This window comes from Balaenoptera physalus (genome assembly GCF_965194825.1).
Source record: "Balaenoptera physalus genome assembly, chromosome: 14".
NCBI classification, from domain to species: domain Eukaryota; kingdom Metazoa; phylum Chordata; class Mammalia; order Artiodactyla; family Balaenopteridae; genus Balaenoptera; species Balaenoptera physalus.
The window spans coordinates 63977479-63995034 of NC_138893.1; the positions used below are offsets into that span (position 1 = coordinate 63977479).

Genomic DNA, 17556 nt, shown 5'->3' on the forward strand with positions numbered 1-17556 from the left:
AACAGTATTTCTTGCTTTCTTTCATGCTTTCCTCTCTTCCTCCCAACTCATGCTCACTCACACCAATAACAGGAGAGAACATGTATATAGCATAGGTGTGGGCTGTGTGTCTAAGAAGGCTTTCTGTGCAATTTGTTCTATATAAACATTTTTCAGGTAGACGACCAAAGACTTTTGTGAAAAGCAAGGGATCCAAACCTTTGACTTTTCTTTATATTTCATAGGCAGCATTGAGTTTATTAGAAAACTAGTGAATAGTGAAGTACTGATTCATTAATAAGAAAAATAACACGACTTATTATAAGCCTAGCTGTCATAGGATTTCCCTCCCTGACTCCATCTTTACAAACTCAATATCATTTTAAAAATTACTTGATTTATATTTCCCTTTTCTTTAAAAAATATTTTTAAATACCCTTGAATCACATTTTCTAAAGCTTTTTACTTTTTTCTTTGACAAAAGTTCACACTTGCAATAGGCATTTATATGTCATTACCAAATACTGTTCCAAAAGGAAATCCCAACATGGCAGAAAGCTATTAATACTAGCTATTAATAGTATTAAAATATTTAATACTATTTAATATTAATAGTATTAAAGCTATTAATATCTATACATTGTGAACTTTCAAAATGAGAATTACTTTAGGCAAAGGAAGAATGTGTCTATGAATTCGCCCCAATACACACACTGTTGTAGGGGCCTTTGTATGTTGATTGAAACTCAACAAAACTTGCCCTTTAGTATTTATCCATGATAATGAGTTTTCTATAGCTAACACTCACTACCACTGAGCACAGCAAGTGCTTATTGACAGCTGGTTATTTTCGAGATTAAATATATATTCTAACTGGTTCATAAACTATATTTGTACTTTTAACTCCACTTTGACTTAGACACCATAGTCATATGATTTGCAAATAATGCTGCACAGGAAAATTCTTTAGATACAGTTTGCCACAAGAGAAAATGGCAAAAACCTTCTAAAAATATTATACATACATTTTTGTGTAGAAAGATCATATTATATTTTAGTTCACCTATGAAAGATTTAAAATATGGTTGGATATTCTTAGGTTTTGTTTTGTTTTGTTGCTAATTTTGGAACCATACCATTGGAGAGGTTTTTAAGGCAATTAATTTCTTTAGGGAATAAGTAAAATAACTAGGTTTTTAAAAAATCTCTAATATAAATACAGAAGTTCACCACCTTATAAGTAGATTATTTTGATAAAGTTCATTTATAAGTCAGTAGTTTGAAAGTTGGTGCACATGCTTACGGAGATAGCAAAGCTGAAAAAGTTTACTCAGTTTGGCACATTAGAACGGAAAAATAGTGGAAAAGAACATTCTTAAAATACCATTTTAGTATTTATTTCCTAATTCTTGAACTCCTTCATTATTCCATGTAGTAGTGCCTCAATAAATATTTTAAATTTTATGACAAGAGGATTGTTAAATTAAAAATCTGAAAAATAAAATCTACACAGTGATGACATTTGTGGGAGAAAAGGTAAGTCTAAACAAAACCATATATTTATCTATATGCGTAAATACACGTGTGACAGAATAACATCTTGAAATATTAATCTCTTGGTTTCTCTATGTTTCTCTTTCTCTTACTTGAACCCCAAGGGCATTCTCAGCCCATAAGGAAGCAGAAGCATATATTCAAAGAAACTGCTGTCTAAGACAGAAGGATTTGGGTTTGTGTTCCAAGAGACAATTTTTCTGCTCACACGTCTATTTAAAGTGCATCCGGAGAGAAAGGAATAGGAAGACCAGAGTCCTCCATTGGGAAGGAGGAAACCTCTCAATAGGACCAAGGAGTAGAGTAGAAGGGAGTGGGGCTGCACTTCTGCTAGTGCCAGGATAGATCCCTTCCACCCATCCCTTGGAACTGTGTGTAATCCCCCAAGAACAGGGTCTGAGAATTGAACAACACGTGTGGAGATGACCAAAAAAGAAGTGTCCAGAGTCAGTTAGGAATTTCTAAAGATTTGCACAATAGGAAAATACAGGGAGAAGACCTAAAATGAAATACACCAAAGGGGATAATCTTTATATCTAGGGCAGTTTGTAGAACTAGCGGAGGAGGGAATCAAGGAGAATATTTGCATCATCTCAGGTTTAAAGGTTTTACAACAAGAAACTATTCTTTTAGTGTTTTGTGTAATTCAGATAATTTTAAATCATTGAGAAATTGGAATAAAATATTTTAAAAAGTATTTTCTTGACAGCTGGTTATTTTTTAAAACAGGAAGTTTAGAAAGTTATGAACTAAATGTTTGTATTCCCCCCAACTCATATGTTGAAATTCTAACCCCTGAAGTGATGGTATAGGAGGTGGGCCTTTGGAAGGTGATTAAGTCATGAGGGTAGAACCCTCATGAATGGGATTAGTGCCCTTATAGAAGAGACACCAGAGAGCTCTATCTTTCCTGCTGCCCCTGAGGACATTGTAAGAGGACAGTATTCTATGAACTAGGAAACCAGCTCTCACCAGACACTGAATCTGCCAGCACCTTGATCTCGGACTGTGAGAAAAAAAAAATTCGGTTGTTCAGAAGCCACCAGTATATGGTAGTTTGTTATAGCAGACTGAACAGACTAAAACAGGAAGCATATAAGATTTTTACTGAGATTCTAAATGGCTCCTCTGAGTATTGCCAAGAGAATTATAAGTTGTGTTAGTCAGTCACCTGTAATTCATGCCAAAATATATTAATCTCCTTTCCTGTGACACAGTCACATCTCTGATCATTTATGATAATAATATATTTATCAGACATAATTTAGGTTGATTTGAGAGAGATGGAAAAATAGTCAAAATTGGAAGAGAAAGGGAAGCAAGAAAGTGACTAAAAAAGATATGTGCATATACCACTTGCTATTTATTTAGCATTTTCTGCATGCCAGCTACTAATGCTAGCCTTTTACATGAATTATATAATTAATTCTTCAAAATAACTTTATTAGATAGGTGTTATTATTAGTCCATTTTACAAATGACACAATTGAAAGACAAAAATCTAAGCAACTTGTCCAAGGTCACAGAGCTGGTAAGGAGGGAAGAAGAGAAGTAAACCTAGAAAGTCTAGCTCTAGAGCTATACTTATAGCCATGACATCATATTTCCTTCAGTTTATATAATAAAAATTTTCATAGAAGAAATTAACTGAAGCCAGATATGGAAAAACAGAAGAAAGTGGCATGTATAAAAGAAATGATACAGGAGATAATCTATTTTAGATCAAACTATTCCTTAAATTACCACTAGGTGGCAGTCATGTCTCAGGACAACTTAATTATTGTCAGGCGCAAGAGGGTTAAATAATAGGGCTTGGGGTGGTTATAAACTAGAGAAACTGTATAACCTCATTCAAATGTATGAGATGTTTATAAGTCATCTATGACTCTTAAAGGGACCTTTCTGACTTTGGCTTAAGACAAGTGTGGAATATGATCTATGAACATTTTAATTAATTCTTTCTGTGAACCTCAAAATTTGTTTCTGAAATTACTAATATCATTATCTTGATAAGGAAATAATCCTGTTCCCAGTATCATGCATGTGTATATATAAATATATAAGTTGATAAAAAGACTCCATCCTTTTACTTCAGGGTCATTATCGAAAAGATGATAATGCAACTCAAGATGAAAGTAAAATGGTAATTATTAGAAATAATTGTGGCATTGGACTATAATCAAGTGATATTTAGCTAGGGAATCTAGAATTACTGAGCCCCATAACCACTCTGACCCCATGAAGTTCCTGAGAAATACTCACAAGAGGGAAACACAAATGATAGACAAGTCCCACCCCTTTGTTATGGATTAAGTCCCTGATAATTACCCCCAGTTTGGAACTTGCTGGAAGACTGGACATTAACAAATGATTTGGGCTCAAGAACTAAGTGGAGCTTCTGTCTTTTTTAGTTCCCTTACCACCAACTGGTTTCCAAAATGAAGTAAAAGAGTTTATTTAAAAGTCTAAATTCTTCCTGGCCTGTAGGAGCAGATGAGAGCTCTGGATAGCTGGCCTGCATTAAAGGGCCAGCTCTGGGCTCACTTTTTCCTATGGAGGCAGGAAAACAGCAATGTAGTAGCAAAGTCCAAGAGAGAGAGCCACACCCAAGTGTTGGAACTTTTAGCACAGAGTGATCATGAAATGTGTAAATGCGATGAATCACTGTTCTAGAAGCTGTTGCCATCAAAAGAACATCTCCACATTTTTGCAGGCAGTCAGTATCAAGTGAGGAGAGGACTAAAAATTATGTCCCTCTCCATCACCACACATACAAATAAAGATAACAATATGCATTTTATTGTTTTTAGGCCTATGCTACTCAATAAAAGAGCCATAGTCATCAGCAGATATTAAGAACTTGAAAATGTGAATGAGGAACTGGCGAGACTGAGAAACTGAATTTTTTATTTAATTTTATTTTAGTTAATTTCCATTTCCATTTAAAACCTGGAGTAGTGTATATGTATAAAATAGATAACTAATGAGAACCTACTGTATAGCACAGGGAACTCTACTCAGTGCTCTAAGGTGACCTAAATGGGAAGGAAATCCAAAAAAGGAGGGGATATATATATGTATAGCTGATTCACTTTGCTGTACAGCAGGAACTAACACAACATTGTAAAGCAAGTAAACTCCAATAAAAGTTAATTTAAAAAAATAAAAAAAAGTGAAACCTGGAGTAGTGTAAAATATTTTTCTGTAGGAAAATACTGTTTCACTTTAACAGTAGTATTGCAGAAGATATTGCTACATTATAGTGAGTGTTGATAGTACATCCTTTCTAGTACTACAAATACATCATCAATCAAATCAATGTCAGTGGATTGATTCAATTCAGATGATTTTTGTAATGTATTTACATGAATTTTTTATTCAGGCAATGTGAGTTACAGTGCTACCTATGTAAGATGTAATTAAATTGAAATATGATTTTAATAATAATGTACTTAAATTATTTTTTGCATTAAAATAAGTAAGGGCAAATTTTCAGATTTAAACTAAATGCATACATTTGATGCAGAGCCAGTTTAAAAAGAAGCTAGTATTTTGATGGGAAGAGTAAAGAAAGAAGAAGAATGTATGTCAAAATTTAATAATGACAGGCAATTATATTACGTTGGGCAGATGAAAACAAAATAGCTGCTTGCTTGCTGTGTAAAATTTTTTTAACAATAAAATGGACACTATTAAGAGATTTTTTTTTTAGCAAATGCATAGTAAATTTGATAATTAAATGTTGAACAAATTTTAGATTTTTTAACATGATCTGAGCTTTTAACCTTGACGAGCTATAACATAGCTTGGATTCTTGCACACACACAAAAATCATTTTTAGATCGATGGTAAAAAAAAATCATTATTTCAGTGATGGTAATTTTGTTAGATAATTACGAAAAAAAAGACTGAAAAAGGTATTTTACAAAAAGTTAAAAATTTCAATTAAATCATCAAACAATTACCAGCAGAACACAAACTTTCTGAAAATATTAAAGATCAATTGATAAAAAAAATTTGAAAAATCAAAATCTTTTGTTTAGGTTTAGAGATACTATATGAGATACTTCTCAATATCATAGTTACAATATGTCTAAAAGGACTTTTAAATTTACAAAGAAATAAAATATAAAAATTTAAATTACCTACATGGCTCTCAGTATACTTCTATTGAGCAGCACTCATCTAAGCTATATTCAGAATAACTTGGGGAGTTGGACTGAACTCTTAAGAATTTTGGAGTCTTATTTTGATCTAACATCTTTACAATGTTTGATTCCAGAGCACAATCTCAGAATGAAAGACAATGTGGTATATATTCCCCTCCTAACAGAATATTTTCCTGGTTTATCACACCCCTTAAGCATAATTTCTTTGACAATCACTTGGGCATACAGTATCCACATTAATTCCCCTCAAATCTGTGACTGCCCTTCCCCTCTACACCCTCTACACTGTTTCCTTATGATCTTCTACATGAAACCCTAATCCCCACATCCCCCTTCTCTAGAGGTCTTATCTTTTTTCTGTCCAAGTCCCTAAAAAAACCACTACTGCCCTCTTTTCCTTCCCTTTCTCCATTGCACGCACATCTGCTGATGCTAATTGGCTTCCTCTAAGGTCTCTTAGAAGGAATCAGACATTCTAATCAGCAGAGAGGTTATCATTTAGTCCATCTGGTTCTGAAAACTTTAAGAAGTTACTATCTACTTAATGAAAGACATGTCTCCTCACCTTTGTATAAACTTACAAAGAGGAAAGAAAACCCTGTGGGTTCATGCTTCTCTTGCTTCCAATTTGTGGCTCAGAAAAAAATCAGAATTACTATGGAACATGAGTCAAAAAGCTAAACCAAATGGACATATTTATCAGGCAAGGACTGATTTAGAAAGTGTTTTTGAAGATTAGCATGCAGAGAAGGACAAAGTTTAAAGTTAAAAACATGATCTGCAAAACTGAAATGTTATAACAAATTAAGTTTGAAATTGTTTTAATTGGTGTGTACATGTGGAAACAATAGAAAACCACCAAGTAGAAAATACATCTATTCAATTTTGAATGCACTCAGGCATTTTATGAATTATTTTATATTAGAATCCGAGGCAAGATAATATTATAGCTCTTTAGTAACAGCAAATTTATCCTATAATTAGTCTTTCTTTTCCATAGGCCTAGCAGAAATAAGAAATAACTTTGCAATGGTTTTCATGTAAATATTCATGTTTATATTATGCTATTTAGGGTAATCACTCCATTTTCTGATTTTTTTTAAATCAGAAAATGCAGAATTCTAAGGTTACCAGTATTTTAAAAATATATATTTTGCCTATTCTTTAGGCTGATTACTTAATGCTGTAAGACACCTACCTCTCTGAATAGTGTGTCTCAGTTTTCTTTTCTTCAAACAGGGATAATAGTAGTTATCTACCTCATGGTGTTGTTTTGAGGATGAAATGAGATAATGTGCCTGACACAGAGACATGAAAATACTGTTATTAGTATCATCATCTTCATTGTCCGTATCTAATCACTTTCAAAATACTTGCATCCTGTTTCATTATCAAATATTTCTTAGAACATTTTCCTGCATATTGTTGCATTACATCATAAGTACATCTAACCTTTGCCACTTGAACTCTACATTCCCTGGTAACAAGAAAGAGAAATAACTTTATTGATCCATTAGTACCATTTTTATAATGTGTTACTGAATATGATAGCAAAGTTTGAGGGTATATCTTTTTTATACAATATACCCCTATTTGAAGAGTAAAAATTGGTTACTGGGATAACTGAAAGGTTGTTTTTCATTTGTTTTTACTTTTTCTTAGAGTGAAATATGCTTTACAGGCAACTTAAGGAATTTCCAAAGACAATTTTTATGAACGCAGTGTTTGCTAATTTCAGAACCTAATTCTGACAATATATGGGATTTGACTAGATTGGTCAAAATCTGCCTCTTGGCAATTTCGCTTAATTAGCTGTGAGTCTCTTAGCTTAGAATCATTAAGTCTCTTCCACTCTTACATAGAAGTGAGAGGGAAGCCTGGGACTTGTGTATGCCTTTAGTGCCACATAGCTCTGTACAGATTCAAAAAGCATTGGCAAGTACTGAGGATTTTTGAATAAGAAGGGTAATTGAAATAATATTTTTTAAGACGCTAAACTAATTTTTAAAAACTGTCCCCCAAGTTTTGTTGCCTCATAACTCTCAATCCAGAGAATCAATTGCTTGCATTGCATCAGTGGGTACAATAGAGAATAAAGTCAATGTTCAATTTGGAATTTCAAGTTCAAATGGGTTTTTTTGGTTTGATTTTAGGGGCTTTATTTTGTTTTTTGGTTCAGAGCAAGGCAATATCTACCAAGTTAGGTTTTTGTGAAAAAAAAAAAAAAAAAAAAAAGATTTCTATATCCTAAATTTTCCTTTTTGTATCAAGGATGAAACTTGGGATTCAAGGCATAGAGCTTTGCCCTCCAATTCTATGAAGAAATATATAATGGAGGGTGCTTCCTTTAGGATAGAAAATGGAAATAGAAAGCTCTTCCACCTCCAAGATTAGTAAATGAGGGGCAGTGAAAACCAGGCAATTTAGGTGAGGATGAGCTTTCTGCCCAAGGATCCTTGGGTGGGGATGGGGAGGAAAAAAGGCAGTATGATAGAAACGCTGATCTGGATTCCAGACTGAGTGAGGGAAAATCCAAGCTTCTTGAGATTGAAGCTTGAGATCCAAGCTTCTTGTCTGCTTCTCTCTGCTTCATGCAACGTGGTGCTAGAAAGCTGGGTCTGTACAGGCAGGTGGAGGGTCTACATGTGCAGCCTTGGAGCTGCAAGCCTCTCTATAGCCTATATGTGATATGAAACAGGTCCTGATCCAGCATTTCTGTGAGATAGAAGAAGTAGGTGTCTGAGAATTAAAAGCATAACTAAATAAAATTAAGCATAACAACCAAAGGGTCACCGTGGTTCAGGGTAAAGATACCACTGCAAAGTCAACAGCCCCAAGGAAACGTTACTGACCCTTTTGAGTCGGGCCCCAACAAGGGTCCTCCTGCCCCGTGTCCTTTGTGCCAAAAGAACAAGACTGAGTTGGGCTCAGAAGCAAAGGAAAGTTTTTTTCTCTGATCAAAGAATGGAAAAGCAGGAGCTTACGCGCTGGAGGGCAAACTCTGCATAATGAGCTACTGGCTGGGCTGCTTTATAAGGTTCTCATTAGCCGTAGGGGCTGAGTCCTTGCCAACGAGGCACAGGTGTGTTTCCCAGGGTGCTCCGGGACCACAGTGCCGGGTGCAGCGTCTCTGCGCACGGCCCGCCGCCGCCATCTTGCCGCGAGGCGCCGCGCGTAGCGTTTCTCCCCTCGCTGAGGTGGGGTGCAGCAGTTCTGTGCCCGGAACTCGAACCTGACGTGTTAGGTTCAAGGCCTCTGCACACAGTCTAGTTTCACAGGCAAGTGAAACTAGATGCAGCTAAAAAGAAGAGGTTAGACCTTATCACCTAGATTCCATCTTATTTTTCCCGAGGACGCCAGTGGGCTTTGCAGCTGACAGAAATGCCGCCAAGTCTCAGAGAATCAACGCTGCCAGAAAAAAAACGTCAGAGTTCAGCGCCCAACTAGCACAAGACAAAGAGTTTGTTAAGCTTCATGGGACCAGTCCCTCTGCCTATCCTGAGGGCACAGACCTTGAGGACCATGGTGTGCAGATACTTCAGCAGTGAATGCAGCAAGGACAGAGACCAATGCCGAGATCGTCTGTTATTTCGCAGTCAGTCAGCAGGGCTAGCGGAGGATGACGTGTGGATCCAAGTTCGCTTTCCCTTGTCCTCATGCAATTACATGTCCTCAGATGCTCTCCTAAAGAGGTAAGAAATCCAAAATGATTATTTACCTTTAAAAGATTAAATTAACCTGAGAAACTTTTAAATCACAAGAGACAAAGTTACCATTCATCATTTTGTTTAGGGTATTTTTTTTTTTTTTTTAATGAGAGAAATAGAGGATCAAGGGCAAGATGAGGTCAGTCATAGAACATAAAGTATGATTTTTGCGTATCCAGACTGTAGTGTGTGAATTTTAACCTAAGTCCTGTAGGAGCATCCAAGTGCTGTTCAATCCTCCTCTTTCCTACTATGCAAACCCTACACTTTCTACACAGTGTAGAATGGAGTCTTTTTGCTAGCTAACTAACTCTGTTGTTAGTAAAGGTTAGAATATGTTAGAAATTCAGCACGTGAGTCAAATAGAATCAAAATGTTACTTTGAATGTAGAGTAGGAAATCTTTCTTTACATGTGAATCAGATAAGAGTGGAAAAGAAAAGCTATTCTCAGAGGAAAACCACCATTTGGGGATGGTGGTCAGTTGGCATGGTTATTTTGACTACCCTCCCACAGGTATCTAATGAATGAGGCTAACTAACCCCTTGGCTTGTTACAATAACAACTTGGCAGTTAGACATCCCCTGCCCCCCAAACAGTGTTCCTGCTCCAGAAGATAATTGACAATGCCACACACTGAGATCATTTATATCCCCAGGGTGTTCTCTTGAAATTTATTTTTAGTTATTTGATGGCACATTTCTCCTGATCCACAAAAGTTTGCTTTTTTGCCTCTACATTCACATCTAACCAAACCACAAAATGAAGTTTCAATAAATAATTTCATATTCTTGCCCCTTAACATCTTTTCTACTTAAAAAAAAAAATCCCCACTTGTTTGCTGTTCAGATGTGCCTTTTATTTCAAGAAGCTAAAGAGGCAAATCATTTTTAATTGCCCTACAAATATTTACATCCTATACATCCTGTGATTACAGCAATTACACTTATCAGTTTTCCACCCCCTGCTAAAGTAACCACAACATTGTCATGAGGAAATCATGATGAAGAAGAAAAAAATTGCTGCAGCACACTTTGAATATAGTAGAAGAAGAAATGCCATACCTCACTAACTTGAACTGCAAAATTATTTTCCACCCTCAGGAGCAATTGGTCTTTTCCCACCACTGATGGGCCACCACTGTTGCAGGATTTAACTGTTACCTCGGAAATACCAAAAAGATTGTTCTGTTACAATTCTGTGTCCTGTAAATACTTGAGTCATGCCTGTAATTGCCTTAAAATGCATTGCCTGCTGTGCTTGCTTTTGTCCAAGGGCAGTTTAGAAGGTCAGACTGAGAGCTTTAATAGCCTTGATTACTGGCTGTTACTTGGTTATGGAGTGACTGGCAGAAGAAGCAAGAGTTAATATTTGTGTCTTATTTACCAAAGAAATGCTTCTGGAGCTCTTTCATGGCATGATGATGTAATTCATTTTGATTCAGATATTTAGGGCATTAGGTTGTTCTTGTTGTTGTTATTGTGTTTATGAAATTTGTAGCAAGTGCAGAACTTTCTGCTTGCAAATAGACCTTTGTAGTAATTCTAGTAATTTGATGAATCTATATGAATTCTGCACCTCAGAGGCCTCTTGGCTCTTTCCCTGGACTCTTGCTCTTGGAATAGGTTAGATTTAGAATCTGAAAATAGCAACACCAGTGCCAGGCTGGTTGGGGAGTATTGTGTGGTTCTGTCAAAGTACATGATGAGCTTTTCCGGAAGGCTCTGGGCCATTTCTGAAATTCGCTGAGAAAGAAGCACACTTGTGTTCCGTCTGCATGGAACAACAGTGACATCCAGTGCTAATACGGTTGATGCGAAGAGCCCAAAATAGTAACATCACATCATTTCTTGGTAAATGAACAAATATGATGACAAGGGAAATGTGGTGAAGATGAGTGTCTTCACTAACAGCTACTAACAACAGGGTCAAATGGTATTCAAGGTTAGAGAAAACATTTATGTAGCACATCCTAGCAGAAAGCAGTGCGCAGTCTTATGTTTCATTTCCAGCCTCACTTCTGAGAAATACTGACAGGACACGGGGCCCTCAGCACCCTCTCAGCTTATCTCTCGGGACCCTGTCTTCAGTTTTGCCTCTGAGATAGTGGCAGTGCCCTTGAACTCTCAGCGCTCTCTTAGTTTATCTCTCAGGACTCATGTATTATGGAGATAGTGATGCCATTCTACCACTTGATCATCAGTGCCAGGGGATCAGCATGCATTGATTTGCAAGTAATCTTTCCTCAGATGTAAGATGGTTAGAGACACCACCAAAGATATAGAAAAGCCCAAAGAGTTTGTAAATTTATTGGGGTTATTTAAAATTTTATTGCAGGCTATCTTCTCTCCAGATAAAGATTCACTACTTGGTGCTCTTTCTGTCATGACCAGCAGGCAATGAGAAAGCCATATGCCAGTCTGTCTAGTGCTTCACACCATGTGGGCGCTTACTGTATTGCCCTGTGTTGGAGAAGAACTACTTTCCGATGCTACAATAAAAAACTTTCTCTATTTATTTGGCTTTAGTAATAAATATTCCCTCAATAACTATCCCCTAATCAATCTAGAATGTATTGAATACCTAATACAAGCAGGCACAGTGCTAAGCCCTATTCACACGTTATCTTTAATGTTCACATTATCCACATAAAGAAGCTTTTGTCTCCATTTTACAGATAAGGAAAATGAAGCTTAGAGGGGCTCAATAATTTGCCCAAGTTCCTGAAACTTGTAAGTGGGAATTTCAGGATTTGAACCCAGGCTTTCTGATACCACTGCACCCTTTGTGCAAATGTAGAGTCCCTGAGCCTCATGGGTAGCAAGCATTTCAAGGACCCTTAAAGGCCATATAGCTGGACCATCCTATTGGTAAGAGCCTGTGATGGTTAATTTTATGTGCCAATTTGACTGGGCTTTGAGATCTCCAGAGAGCTGGTTAAACAGTATTTCTAGGTGTGTCTGTGAGGTTGTTCTGGGAAGAGATTAATGTTTGAATTAGTAGACTGAGTAAAGCAGATTGCCTTTCCCAATGCGGATGGACATCAATCAGTTGAGGGCCCAGATAGAACAAAATGGCAGAGGAAGGTTGAATTCACTATCTGCCTGATTTACCCTGTATATTCATATTTACACTTGAGTCTGCCCATTGAATTTTTACTTAGAAGAATGCTCTCCTCACAAAACCATATATGCAGAAGTTGTAACTGACAGTTACTCTTGGAGTTCAGCTTGTGGAAGATGATAAGAGTTCATTTCAGTGGTTCAGATCTTAAAATCTTAGATAGTGAATAAATCATTGTGCCCCCAAAAATCTGTCTGTGCTGGTGAAGACTCAAATAATGCTTCTTTAATCAACAGCTGCATGAGGCTGTAGAAAGTGTACAAAAAAGCTTAGGGGAGAGAGTGTTACGTTTTGTATTGCTGTCATTTTTGTTTGTTTCAGTGTATAGTCAAGGTCAAATTTTGAAGGGTGGTAAAGATGGAGAGTTAAAAATGGAATATATTTAATTTGATGTTAATATGTTGGGGGCAGGTGAGGGCCAGGAATTTTGCAAACAGAAGTTTCTCGTTACCAACAATTGAAAAACTCTTCTCTATCATCACCTCAGAACAGAAGCAGGGTATGCTCTTTATCCAGAATGATAGGTTTAGTCATCATTTTTGAGTGTGTGCCAGCTTTGTTACTCTTGAATTCCTGGGGCAAAATGGCATATGTGGAGAAAATATAGTGTTACAGCCTCTTATTCTTAAAGCCCCTTTCAGGTAAAGCACATCTCCAATTAATTTCCTAGGTTTATTTCATATTTTACTAGTAGGATTACATACGTTTGTTATCCCCATAGTGGAAATATTCAAGCTGTCTTTACTGGGTCCTTGACCTACCTTTAACTCCAGTTTATGTACCTTCCTCAAAGACAATAACTGATTCGCAGATCGAACGTCCCCTTTTTCCTAAATCCCCATTCTAGCAATGCTTTGGCTCTGGTTTTCTCTTCTAGCACACATTGTAAACATGTATCAAAGAGAAGTTTCTTTGAAAACAAAATGAGTAAATGCACTGTCTCTGGAGTATTTATCTGGCTTCAAATCTTGGCTCTGTTACTGGCAAGTTGTGTGACATTGGGTACATAACTTATTTGGCCTCTCCTTTTTTATCTGTAAAATTGGGATAAAAACAGTACCTTCCCTGTAGGATTATTAAGATTATATAAATTCATAATTGTGAAGTGCTTACAAAAATGCCTGGCCCTTAGTGAATATTATGAAGTGTTTGCTAAATAAATAAAATAAGGAAATCTTAAGACTTTCCTTTCATCTCTCAATGTTTTCAGAGTGTGTTTGTGTCTTTTTCTGCCCAGCCATTCAGATTGCATTGCGTTGGTTTCTTTGCAATGATTTCAAATGAGCTTTTTAAATCTGTAATTTCCCCCTCTTATCTTGTTTCAGACATTTAAGATTCTTTTGCTAGGACCCTCCTTCATTGAGACTGAATAATAAAATAAGTCATAGTGTTAATAATTTCTAACACTATTTGAGTACTTAATTATAAACCAGAAATGATACTAAGAACTTTACCTAAAATCTCCTTTAATCCTCACAAAAATCCTATAAAGTAAGTATAGCTATTATCCTCATATTAAATAAGAGATGTGAGAGATTAAGCCCCTTTCCCAAGGTCATACAAGTAGTGGCAAAGCCAGGCTAGCAACTGGATTTATCTGAAGCTTTTTATCACCACCCTTTTTACTCTGTTTAATGCACAGGTAGATCAAAAACACTTAGTTTACCTTTTGATTAGTCATCCTCTAGAAAGATGCTACTGCTATTGATGATGACAATAATATTAACAAAACAACAGCAACAAAAATAGCAGCTCTTTACTGAGAGCCTAGAATTGTCAGGTAGTTGTTCTCATTTAGGCCTTTAAAACTAATTAAACAAGGAGACCATTAGACTGAGGAGGCTCTAATACTACGACTGCCTACATAAGCAAACCAAAATCTAAGCCTGTAAATGCCTCACGGTTACAAAAGCAAAACGCTAAGGATAACCAATCACGAAAAGGCAACTAGGCTTTAAACTCTAGCCGATCAAATAGTCCTTTCTTTGCTTCTGCACTTTCTCTATATAGGTGTCTCTGCAGGCTTTTTGTACTCAGAGCACTCCTAGCCATTTCCTGTTTGGTGCTGCCTAATTCTAGTCAATAAATGCTCAAATGAACTCCTGAAATTTTTAATATGCCTCAGCTTATCTTTTAACAAGTGTTGAAATAACTTTCAAGGTCCAAGATGGAGCCACTTTTGTCTGGAATGCCACATCAGCAAACCAAAACTTATGTAACTTTCATGCTCCTGTAAATGTTCCACTTGACTTGAAACATAGTATATCATTGTTACCCAACTAGGTTCTTTTTGCCTGATGGGCAGCAAGCCACATTTGCAGTTGAGAGGGTTTATACAGTAAAGAGAGGGTTTATTTACAAGGCAGCTGGGCAAGAGAAGGGGGAACAAGACTCAGAGTCCCGCCTCCCAGGGAAGCAAGGGGCTCAGGGTATTTATGGGATAAAGAATAAAGAAGCAGGGCAGTCTGGGGCATGGGGAATGTGGGGAAAGGTGATTGGAAAAAGGTGCAATAATAATCATTCTGCACAGGTGTAACTAAGCTACAGGGCTCTGCACATTAAAAACTGGAGGCCTTTAGCAGGATCTGAGGGTGGAGTTTTTGACCTTCTGACGTCAGGAGGCCACCAACTGCACAAGAGCACATGCCCAGTTGGAGGGTCAGTGGTCCTATCCAGTCTTAACCAGCTCAACTCATACTAGACACAGCTGACTCCAAGTTCCTGGAAAACAACTCAGGCAAACATCTTATTGTTTAGGCTGCATGCTGCTAAAAGGACCTTGATTAGTGAAGGCAGGTGCAATAGATCTGACTAATGATCACCCAGGGTTTTATTCAGTCAGCCAATCCCCAAAGCCAAGCCACTCCTGGGCCTTCTCACCCCAAACAAGGTTGACTACGTTGTGCCAGCCAATCAGATATTTTCTATTTGTCTTTTCATGGTCTTTATCCTATAAAAGTGTTTTGCTCCACCCCCCACCCCATTTGCACTTATCTGGACTCTTGAGAATGGAGAGTGCCCACTTCATGAAGTATTAAATAAAGTTTGCTTTTATCACCTAAATTGTTTTCTTTAATCATTTTTTTTTTAACAGTTTTTGGCAATGAGGGATGAGATCCAGAGCTGACTGCTAGCAGCCTATGGGGCCATGACATGGATGCGGCACCCACTGAACCCTTTGAATTCACCGTTCCTCTCAGCAGTACCATGGACTGTGGGTAAGTCACTCTCAGATTTGAGCTCCGCTCCCCTGCGTGCAGCTCTCTGATCCAAACAAACTTTATTTTAAAACAAAATTTTAAATAAATATATGTTATTCATGTATATTATTCCCAGAAAGATTCTGGGGTCCCAGAAAGGTTCTGAGATAGTTATATGGGAGTCTTCAGCAGGTGGCAGCCATTAAGGGACTCAAAAAGAAGGAATTCCAATATCCACAATGGGTGGCAGCCATTAGGGGTCTCACAAAGCCTCAGGGCAAGTCTAAAGCATAAACCTCTGGGGGACTTGGAGAAATAAATTAAGACAAGAAATTTGTACTGTTTTGATCACAAAAATCCAAACCTAAATCTAAGTAGGCTCCAGTATGACTATTAAAAGCCATCAGGGCTTCCATTGCTGTAAAGAAATCTCATGAAAGCTATAATAAATCTATTGCTAATGGAAATCTTCAAAGCCAAAACCGCAAAAATGGTGGGCACAGATATTTAAAAGCTGGTAGAGTGCTCACCACCTAACTCTAAGACTCCTAGGCTATGATAAAGTGGTAACAACCGGTTAGATTGACGCTAGGTCGCCAGCCAACCTCAAAAAAATTTCCATGCAATGAGGTACACTGTAAAACACCACACACTCCCCAGCCCAGCAACACTTCCTCTTATGTATTAATTTAGCTTTGAGAGAACCAGTGCTTAGCTAAAGAAATGGAAACTTTAAGTGTCAAAGAATTAAGCACACTGTCCTCTGGCATATCTGCCTATTTTATACCTAAGAACCGTGGTCATGGAAGCTGTGGATATCTACAAAAATGGCGAAATCTTATTAAAACAACCTAAAATTACAATTGCCATTATGGGGAATGTTCCAGTTAGACAAGGTTGTTCATTTAAGAAGTGCACTTGAAAGCAAGGGTTCCCAAATCAACAGAACGGGATACCTCTTTTAATTGTCATGCGGAAGCCCCCAGAAGTCTTCAAAATAGTTTCATTGAAAGATTCATTGCAAAATGCTAATGAAAAATTAAAGACATAGTGGTACCTAAAATCGAAAGACTATGTAAGAGTGACTTGACTCCTACTACTCCCCTTTATTCTTCTTTACCTGAGTATTCAGTGTCTGCTAACTTTCTATCTGAATTGCTTTTCTATGCTGAAAAGACTACAAGACTGTAAACAAAAGTCTGACAAGTTAGTGGCCTTACAGCTGCATCACCTCCAAAGCCAGAAACCTAAAATACCTGGGCCTCTTCTTTGCATCCTCCTAGGAGTTCATCTTCGAAACACTGGCCCAGAAATTGGTGTCTCATTTGCAATCAACTGTGACATTGGAAAAAAGATTATCCCCAAAGGTTTCGTTAAATCTTTTCACACCAGCTCAAACACCCTCATATCTATCCTGGAAGGATGCCTGGGTCCCCTTCCCAGGTTGACGGAACTCTGAGGGATTCTCTGATAAGCTGCTACCAGTTATTCCTTTAAATAGCCAAGGCAAAACTAAAATTAAAATTAATGGAAAACATTGCCAAATTCTGGTAGATACAGAGGCTCCATTCTCTAGTTTAAACCCCACTCACTGGGGAGCCTACAGATGGGATCCTGGGAAAATTGGCAAAAGCCAGAAAAGGGTGAGAAATCTTACCAGAGTTAGCTGCCCCAGATCTCTGTAGTGCCTGTTTGAGAGAGGAGGGTAAAATTTCATGCTGTCCCTTCCTTTCCAGATCCAGACTCTTGTGAATTTGGTTTTGGGGTACCTATTGGTTGTCAATCTTTTCTCTCCCTGGGACAGGGAGAGAAAAGATTTCCATCT

General features: G+C 37.3%; 1 long non-coding RNA gene across 1 annotated transcript in view; it reads right to left on the reverse strand.

The window, feature by feature from the left end:
• Positions 1-17254, reverse strand: part of LOC309642407 — a 42273-nt gene extending 25019 nt beyond the window's left edge. The window contains exons 1-2 of the long non-coding RNA XR_014253168.1: positions 10473-17254; positions 1-9386 (exon numbers count right to left, since the gene is read on the reverse strand). The exon at positions 1-9386 is cut by the window's left edge and continues 25019 nt beyond it. This is a non-coding gene — a long non-coding RNA (uncharacterized lncRNA). The remainder of the gene's footprint in view (positions 9387-10472) is intronic.
• Positions 17255-17556: the final 302 nt, after the last annotated feature.